The sequence below is a fragment of the Callospermophilus lateralis genome, chromosome 1, assembly GCF_048772815.1.
Source record: "Callospermophilus lateralis isolate mCalLat2 chromosome 1, mCalLat2.hap1, whole genome shotgun sequence".
Taxonomy (NCBI): domain Eukaryota; kingdom Metazoa; phylum Chordata; class Mammalia; order Rodentia; family Sciuridae; genus Callospermophilus; species Callospermophilus lateralis.
The window spans coordinates 180,414,771-180,424,855 of NC_135305.1; the positions used below are offsets into that span (position 1 = coordinate 180,414,771).

Below are 10,085 nucleotides of genomic sequence, written 5' to 3' on the forward strand. Positions count from 1 at the left end.
ATTTTTTTACTTTGACTGAAGTATAGAAAGTCATATCAGGACTAATGGATACATAATGGAAAGCAGCCATCCCTTGCCAGTCTCATTCCCCAGAGCAGTCTTCTTCAACTATTTTGGCTATTTCTTCTGGCATCTGCTGCCACAATTTTAAGTTGTGTGCTGATCCTGCTATTTCTTGACTGATTGGTTTGGACATTAGCACCTAATTTCCTTCCCTTTATGATACATGAGAAATGAGCTGATTTTAAATTCCCTGCCTCTGTCCACCTACTGATGCTTGTGCTAGATCTTGGCCCTTCCAGAACCACTTTGACCTGTGTAGATCACATTAATGGTTCCCTTCCCCTTGGGCTTCCTGACCCTTTGGACTAATGTGGGACATAGGCAGGCAACTGGGGGTGGGGAGGAAGGAGGAGGATGAATAACAGAACTTACATCCCCAGGGGCCTACCCCAGGGTTCCTTGGGGTAGGGAACTGTATCCCTGACTCTGCTGTTTCACATTCTCTCCATTAAGCTTTCTCCCCAGTTTTGGCCAATCGTACCTTGCTTGTCTCTCAGGCCCCAGAAGGAGAAGCAATGGCCCTTCTATATTGGTACGATACTTTCCATCCTCAAATTCTTTTCAACCTGCTCATGCTGTCCCCTTTATGAAATTATCCTCAAATTACCCCATTTGAGAGTTATTTGTTGCTGGAATCCTAACTGATGTAATTTTAGTTAAATCAATATTCCGTGTTTATACAATTATGACTGTGTAACATTATTCACCTTAGAGGCAAGTAGTGTTTGATGATAGTATTTCCTTTCTTGTTATAACTTTCTGGTTTTATATTGTATGTATTTATCTTTTAAAAACATACTATACCTTTATTTTTTTAATAAACACATTTTCTTATAAAACTTAACTCTTTCATACAATATTCCACATGGTCAAAGACATTTCTTTCAGTTCTAGAGCCCCTGGAGTCCATATTCTCCTACTAAGTCAGGCTTAGTCTGACTGCCTGGCTCTCAGTCTTTTCCTTCTCTTAGGTTGGATCTTCTTTTCTGGATGCTATGTCTCTTTCTGGGGTTTCACCCTCATTTTGGCAGAGATGAGACACACACACACACTATTAGCTTATTAAGAAAAGGTTTGGGAGATAAATTTTATGGTAATTTGCAAATCTAAAAATCTTTTTTGGGAGGAGTGCTGAGGGTTGAATAAATTTTTTTTTTAAACATCACCATTAAGTTGTCTAGATACTGAGTTTTATGTTGAAAGAAATCTTCCACAAGAATGTTGAAGTCATTGCTCCTCCATCTTTCATTTCCCAAGGTTGTTGCATTTAGATGATTTGAAATTCTTCTCTCTCTCTCTCTCTCTCTCTCTCTCTCTCTCTGTGTATGTGTGTGTGCGCGCTTAGGCTGCTGTCTTTATCCCTGTTGTCTTGAAGTTTCACAAGGATGAGTTTCTTCATTTTTGGTGGCCCTTCACTTTATTTTTTTATTTTTTTTTTAATTAATTTTTATTGTAGGTTGTTCAAAACATTACATAGTTCTTGATATATCATATTTCACACTTTGATTCAAGTGGGATATGCACTCCCATTTTTACCCCATATACAGATTGCAGAATCACTTCAGTTGCACAACCATTGATTTACATATTGCCATTTTGGTGTCTGTTGTATTCTGCTGCCTTTCCTATCCTCTACTATCCCCCCTCCCCCCTCCCCTCCCCTCTTCTCTCTCTACCCCCTCTACTGTAATTCATTTCTCCCCCTTATATTTTTCCTCCTTTCCCCTCACTTCCTCTTGTATGTAATTTTGTATACCCCTGAGGGTCTCCTTCCATTTACATGCAATTTCCCTTCTCTCTCCCTTTCCCTCCCACCTCTCATCCCTGTTTAATGTTAATCTTCTTCTCATGCTCTTTGTCCCTACTCTGTTCTTAGCTACTCTCCTTATATCAAAGAAGACATTTGGCATTTGTTTTTAAGGGATTGGCTAGCTTCACTTAGCATAATCTGCTCTAATGCCATCCATTTCCCTCCAAATTCTATGATTTTGTCATTTCTTAATGCAGAGTAATACTCCATTGTGTATAAATGCCACATTTTTTAAAAAAATATGGAACGCTTCACGAATTTGCGTATCATCCTTGCGCAGGGGCCATGCTAATCTTCTCTGTATCGTTCCAATTTTAGTATATGTGCTGCCGAAGCGAGCACGGCCCTTCACTTTAGAGACTAAAGTTCTAGAAAATTTTTTTGAGCACAATAATCTTCCTTATCCACAAAGGATACATTCCAAGACTCCCAGTGGATGCCTGAAATCCCAGATATTACTAAACCCTATATATGATATCTTCTTCCTAGACATGCATACCTATGATAAAGTTTAATTTATAAATTAGGCAGAGTAAGGGATTAACAACAACAATAAAATAGAATAATTATATCAATATACTGCAATAAAAGTTATGTAAATGGGGTCTCTCTCTCTCAAAATATCTCATTGTTCTGTACTCACCCTTCTTTTGATGATGCAAGATGATACAATGCCTACCTGAGGAGATGAAATGAGGTGAATGATATAGGCATGAGTTCTTAGCATTAGACTACTAAGTAAGGGTTACTTGAACACAAGCACTGCCACACCATTAGAGTAGATCTGATAACTGAGACAGCTACTAAATGACTGAAATGGGAGAGGAGTGTATGTATATAGCCTGGATATACTGGGTGAAGGATGAATTACATCCCTAACAAGAGAGAGGAGGATTACTCAACATTTCATTGGGCTACTTTGAAAAGTATGCAATTTAAAATGTATTATTATTTATTTATAGAATTTCCCATATAATATGTTTGGGTTATAGTTGACTGTGGATAATGAAAAACACAAAAGCAAAATGAAATATAATACAGGATGACTATATTTTTAAAAATATTTTTTTCTCTGCTTCCTCTCTTTTTGGAAATCCTGAGCTGTATAACATATATTCTAAAATTTATCTTCAATTTTCTTATCTTTATTAACTACTTTCTCTTAACCACTTCATTCCACAATTTAGGATAGTCCTTCAAGAAGATTTTCAAAAACTGATGTTTTATGTCAATTTTTATATATTTTTTCTTCTTTCTTCTTTTTGCCAGGGGTGCTCTACCACTGAGTTACATCCCCAGTCCTAGCCCTGCCACCCCTCCTCTTTTTTTTTTCTTTTTTGTGACATTGTCTTGCTTAAATGGCTGAGGCTAGCCTTGAATTTGTAATCTTTCTGCCCCAGCCTCATGAATTGCTGGGATTACAGGCATGTGCCACCATACCCACCTCAATTTTCGTAATTCTAAAATCCAAGAGCAGTTCTTTCTTTTTTCCCAAAATTTTTTATTGGTTCATTATATTTATATATATACTGATGGGATTTGTTGTTACAAATTCTTACATGTACACAATACACAATATAACAATATAATTTGGCCAATATCATTATCCAGCACTTCTCCCCTTCCTCCATATATCCAATCCTTTGGTCCCTTTCCTCTACAATCTCCCTTTGATTTTCAGAAGATCCTCTCCCAGCTTGCTTTTCCTTTTTCCTCTCTAGCTTTCACATATAACAGAAAACATGTAACCCTTAACTTTCTGAGTTTGAATTTTTTCACTTAACATAATGGTCTCTAGTTCTATTCATTTTCCTGCAAATGACATACTTTTATTTTTTTTGATGGCTGAATAGAAAAAACATAATGTATATATACCACAGTTTCCTTATCCATTCATTCGTTGATGGACACCCAGGCTGGTTCCATAGTTTGGCTATTGTGAATTCTGCTGCTATAAACATGGGTATCAAGAGAAGTTCTTTCTTATTTTATGACTGTTCCTTTTGCTGGGCTTTCTGTTCTTGCTTAAAGGAAGTAATTCCTTCTTTTATCTCTCTGAGTAATAGTTTTATTAAAGTTTTCTTCTGTCTACTCCAAATGCCTTTTTCCAGTTTGAACTTTTAAAATAAAACCATCTTTTCCTGGATACTCTAAAATCATTCTTAAATAAATTTATATGCTATGATCTATGCCCACTTTTGGTTATTTAATTTAGCAAATTTTCACGCCTATAATTTTTAGCTCTCCATTCACCTTCTAACATTACATTATTCTTTTTTTCTCCAATGCCATTACAATATGGCCTGTGATACATATAAATGCATAATCATAAAGACTAACATTTATATTCAAGTATTAATTTAGCAAATATTTATTGAGTATCTACTGTATGTCAGGCACTGTGCAAGGAACTTAAAAAGAACATGATCAAAATCATGATGTTTTTGATCTCTGGGAGCTTACCCTCTGGGGCAGTCCCTTACACTGGCTCAGTGAGCCTGGGAGGCAGCTACTTGGAGTTCCAGTTAACGGGGAAAAAAATCTAAGGCTCTGGGGGTTTGCTCAGTAACATACAGCTGTTTAAAGACTGTGCTTTATAATGAACACAAATCTTTTCCTATTTTGTTTCAAAGACTTGGATATAAAAGAGAAGCCAGAGAAAGTGAACCATAAAAGGAGGGTTTAGAGAGACAGAGAATCAAGAGGAAGAAAAAGTTTCAAAGTATTTGCTCAGACTCTAGCCCCACAGTTTACTAACATTTTATCAGGGACTAGCTCTATTTCTGGGCAGGCAGCTAGAAGCAGGGGGTGCTGATGCACCTATTCATTTGACAGATGCGGGAATCTCTCTATTCCTCCAGGAATTAATTCCAGCGGAAAATAATATTTACAGGTATGCCGCAGTCTGGCTGAGCACAATTCAGGAGCCACTTGTCAAAAGAAACAAACTTTATTTTTAGAACCACACACGCCAAACAAAACAGCTCCTCAGGAAAACCTTCAGAGCCCAATTGTCACCAGGGCTTCCCACAAGCCTCTCAACCTCCCCCACTCCTCCTGCTCTTGAGGCCCATTGGCTGGGTTACGTGGGCAGAGCCAAAAAAGTCCCCCAATGAGCAGCTCCATGGTCTGAAAGGGCAGGGAAACAGCCCAATGAGCATCACCGCAGAGGAGCCAATCAGTTGGCAGCTAGAAGTTTGCTGGGGCTGCTGTGAGCCAATCATCAGCTAGCAGCTGGAAGTTTGCTGGGGCCCCCTTCGGCTGTGGCTCTCAACACAGGTAAATAATTTGCACACCTAGAGTAGTTGGTAGAGGCCTGGTGGGTCAGAACCTTCTCAGGCGGTTCCTTTTCTGCAGGAGACAGGCCAGCTCACCCCAGTTATGAAAGTACAAAGTGTGCACTGACTGATCTATCTTCCAATCCAAGGCCACTGCACAGGCAATTCTAAATTTTAAAATCTAAGCTAAATTTTGCAATGATGGAAGCAAGGAGTGACAGATTGCAAAAACAGAGCAAGGTGTTGAGCCAAGTTCACAAGCACAAGAAGGGAGCTTCATACCAGTGACAAAAGCACACTATAGAACAACTTAAAGAAGCCCCAAGCTTCTCTGCCAGGTGGCTTTCTACTCTGGGCTTTCTCCTCTTGCAGGAGCTGCCCTGAGAATTGAGGTGAGAAAGCAGCTCTGCTTCCCAGAGCAGGCAGGTGGGAACCCCTGCAGATTAGCACTGAAGGGTGCAGGGGCTGGGGTGGAGCCAAGAAAGGGAGTGCAGAACAGTGGTCCCTCTTTTTACGGGATCATTCAGATGATGACTGCCATTGGCCTTTCCCAGTGCACATAAATAGATATATTTAAACTGGAAACCTAAAATAAATTCTTCCATCATTGCTGGCTGCCATTATGTAATGTCTCACAATGTTTTCCAGGGATCCTCCAGGCGGTCTCATTTACTGCCTCGACTGTGCTTCCAACTTTGTTCATGACTTCCAAACTCTCTCCAGAAAATTAAGCCATATGTACATTGGCTACTTTCGACATAGTTTTTACTTTTAAAAGTATGCATACATCATCACCAGGCCAACATTAGGAATGGTATGCAGGGCCAGAGGTTGGGGTTCCTCTTTTTTAAAAAAAAATGGCAATATTTCAAGCTCATTTAGAATAAAACGTTTTTGAAATAATTTTCAACTTACAGAGTTATTGTAAAAATAGTTCAAAGAGTATCCCTATACTCTCCATCCAGCTTTCTCTAATATTAACTTCTCATATAACTGAAGCATAATTGTCAAAACCAGAAATTTAATATTGTACTGAGTCATCTATAGACCTATTGGAATTTAACCAGTCTTCCCACTAATATCCCACTTAAAAATATAAATTTTAAAATTTTAGTTTCAGATTTATAGGAAAATTGAGAAGATAGTACATAATTTCCATAAACCCCATACCTAGTTTCTCCTATTATTAAAATCTTTAATGTGGTACATTCGCCCCATTTTTGATGGTGGTAGGGATACACTTAGGACCTCACGCACGCTAGGCAAGTGCTCTACCACGGAGCTACACCCTCAGTTCTCATATATTATTATTAACTGAAGTCCATATTTTACTCTAGTTTCTTTTAAGTTTTTACCTAATACCATTTTATGCTCCAAGATCCCATCCAGGATACTACAGTAAATTTAGTTATCATGTTGACTTGGGCTTTTCTTGGCTGTGATAGGTTCTACTTTCCTTGTTTCTGATGACCTGATGGTTTTGAGGAGTACTAGTTAGGTATTTTGTGGGCTAGTCCTTAACTGTTATTTGTTTGACATTTTTTCCTCACAAGTAGACAGTGGTTATGGGTTTTTGACAGGAAGACCACACATTTAATGTGCCATTTTCATCACATAATATCAGGAGTCCACTAAAGTCCTTTTTTCTAGCCTAGAATCCATTAGAATTCCACTTTGCATTTAATCATCATGTCACCTTAGCCTCCTCTAACCTATGAAAATTCCTCAGTCTTTTTCTTTTATGACCTTGAAACTTTGAGGGGGGGAGGCTAGGGATTGAACCCATGGGCACCTAACCACTGAGCCATATCCCAGCCCTTCTTATTTTTCATTTTGAGATGGGGTCTCATTATGTTGCTTAGGGCCTCATTAAGTTGCTGAGGCTGGCTTTGAACTTGTGATCCTTTTGCTTCAGCCCCCTGAGCTTCTGGGATTATAGGTGTACAGTACCGTACCTGGAAACCTTGCCACTTTGGAAGAAATATTCACAAGTATCCCTTAATTTTGAATTATCTGGAGTTATTTCATGATTAGATTGACATTATGCAATTTTGGTAAGGATGTCAGAGAAATGCTGTTCTGTATCATATGAGGGGGTCCATGATGACACTATATCTTATATTACTCCTAATCACTTGGTAAAGATGATATATCTGCTGGTTTCTCCACTGGAAAAATTATTATTTCCCTTTGTAATTAATAAATATTTCAGTAGAGATGGTTTTATTTGGTCAATTTTTTCAGTGTTGTGGATTGAACCAGGATCTAGAACATGCTAGCCAACCAACATATGCCCCCCAACCCTATGAGATACTTTAGATGGTATAAATCACCAGTTTCTCCTCAGACTTTTACTTGCTAACTTTAGTATCCACAGGTGGATCTTGTATGCAGAAAATTTTACTATAGTATTCTAGTGGCAATTTTCTACTCACCTCTAAAGTTACTAACTGGAATCCTGTAGTGAGAATATTTCTGCTCTTTCTGTCCCAGTAATTTATTTATTCAACTATTTATTTTACATTGGTATGAACTCATGAACATTTAATTTTGTGAGTTTTATTCCAGTACCATTATTATTTATTTCATTGCTCAAATCGATTCAGTTTTGGTCACTGGTAACTCTTCCAAGATGGTCTTGTGTCCTTTCTACATGCCTCTTTTTTTTTTTTTTTTTTTTTTGCTTTTTTTGTTTTGTTTTAATTGTAAATGGATACAATATCTATACAATATCTTTATTTTGTTTATTTGTCTTTTTATGTGGTGCTGAGGATCAAACCTTTACCACTGAGCTACAACCCTAGCCCTCCTCTATCATTTTTTGAGTGCATTCTTACCTTCTGGTACAGAATATGCCCCATGATCATCTTATATTTTCCCTGTCCCAATTCCAGAATAAACAATTTCTCCAAGAATATTTGGTTCTTTTATTGGAATATCATATTTAGAAACCAAGATCTGGGTACTCAGTGTGCTCACTACTATAGGGGGTTGTCCTAGGAAGGGACACTGAGCAGACAGAGCTAGGAAATACATGCATCTATACTAACACACACATATACATACACCTAAACTTATTTATCTCTATGTGAGTACATATTTGTATATACATGTAACCATTAGTTCACACTGTCAAATTCAATTCTAATCTAACACCATCAGCTCATCCTGATAAGTTCAATTCTAATCCAACACTAACAGCCCTCCCTGTCTCCTTATTTGTCATTCCCTTCTTCCATAATGAGAAACCTTATTTTTTCTTATTTTTTCACAATATATTCTGTCCCACAATATTGCTGTGGACTCACAGAATACCTCATCCAACTGATATCATCATGACATTCCCCAAATTATTGCATCTAATCAAAAATTCATTTCAAAGCAAAGGAAATATAGCAGGAGACTCATGCTTATGGAATTAACTGGTCTTAAATCATACTCTATCACCCCAAGGCAGCTAGCCTAATTGAAAATTGTAATACATTAATGAAGACTCAGTATGGTACCATTTGAAAAACAACACTCTGTAAGGATGGGTTTTATCTTATAGGAAGTAGTGTATACTTTGAATTAGAAAGCATTTATTATGGGGTGCTACCTCTCCCTGAACTAGAATAAACAGATCCATAAATCAGCAGGTAGAAATGGGACTGGCTTTTCTGTGCCACCTATTAACCCCCTTGCAGAGTTTTTGTCTCCCTTTCCAGCCACTTTGAATTCAGCCAGCTTGAAGGTCTTAATCTCCAAGGAAACCCAATACTGTTTCCATTGAATTGAAAGATAAGATTTCCGTGTTGCCATTTTATACTACTAAAAAGCATTTCTCTACTGAGGGAAATGACTGATTCCTATTAAAAAGGGGGAAATGGGTTGTTGCTCCACAATTGGGGCAAGAAAGATACTCTGTATAACCCAGTGATTCTCCATGTCACCTTTAAATATTGCCATGACTCTAGCGAAGAATAATGAAAAAATAAAGCAACGAAAAAAGGCAGGACCATCAAGTACTCAGAATTTGGGAAATTAAAGTTTGGAAGTGTCACCAGGTGAAAAATCCCAACCAATTTCTGGTTGAGGGTAAGGGAAACACTGAATGGGTAGTAGAATAAGGAAGTCATAGATAACAATTATGTCTTATGAGCAATTAAAGAAACATTCTATTAGCCTGTTATATGTATATGATTATTTGTCTACGTTGGCCATTTTCCCCTTTCTCTTTCTTGCCATTTTATTTTATATATAAATTGCTGAAGTTAATGTTAATAGTTTAGTCTTAGATAACAGAATATTCAGTGAGATCATGACTTAATATAGAGATAATTAATATAGCCAGTAATTGATACAATGTCTTTATTTTATCAACCTCTTTATTGATAAACAACTATATCTTATTAGGTAGAATCATAAAGATATTTTGTTGCATAAGACTTCAGATGTGTGTAAAAGGGAGCACATGGCTACAGAATGAGAGAAAATCTTTGCCACCTACACCTCAGATAGAGCATTAATTTCCAGGACATATAAACAACTCAAAAAATTTAACACCAAAAACATCTCCAAAAAAACCCAATCAATAAATGGGCAAAAGAACTGAACAGATACCTCACAAAAGAAGAAATAGATTAATCAATAAATATACAAAAAATGTTCAACATCTCCAGCAATTACAGAAATGCAAATTAAAACTACACTAAAATTCCATCTCACTGCAGTCAGAATGGCAATTATTAAGAACATAAGTAATGGGGCTGGGGATGTGGCTCAAGCGGTAGCGCGCTCGCCTAGCACGCGTGCGGCCCGGGTTCGATCCTCAACACCACATACAAACAAAGATGTTGTGTCCGCCGAAAACTAAAAAAAATAAATATTAAAAAATCTCTCTCTCTCTCTCTCTCTCTCTCTCTCTCTTTAAAAAAAAAAAAAGAACATAAGTA

General features: G+C 37.4%; 1 non-coding gene across 1 annotated transcript; it reads right to left on the reverse strand.

The window, feature by feature from the left end:
- Positions 1 to 2,108: 2,108 nt before the first annotated feature.
- Positions 2,109 to 2,215, reverse strand: LOC143384450 (U6 spliceosomal RNA). The gene has a single exon (XR_013089332.1). It is a non-coding gene; the product is annotated as a U6 spliceosomal RNA (small nuclear RNA).
- Between the last annotated feature and the right edge of the window lie 7,870 nt (positions 2,216 to 10,085).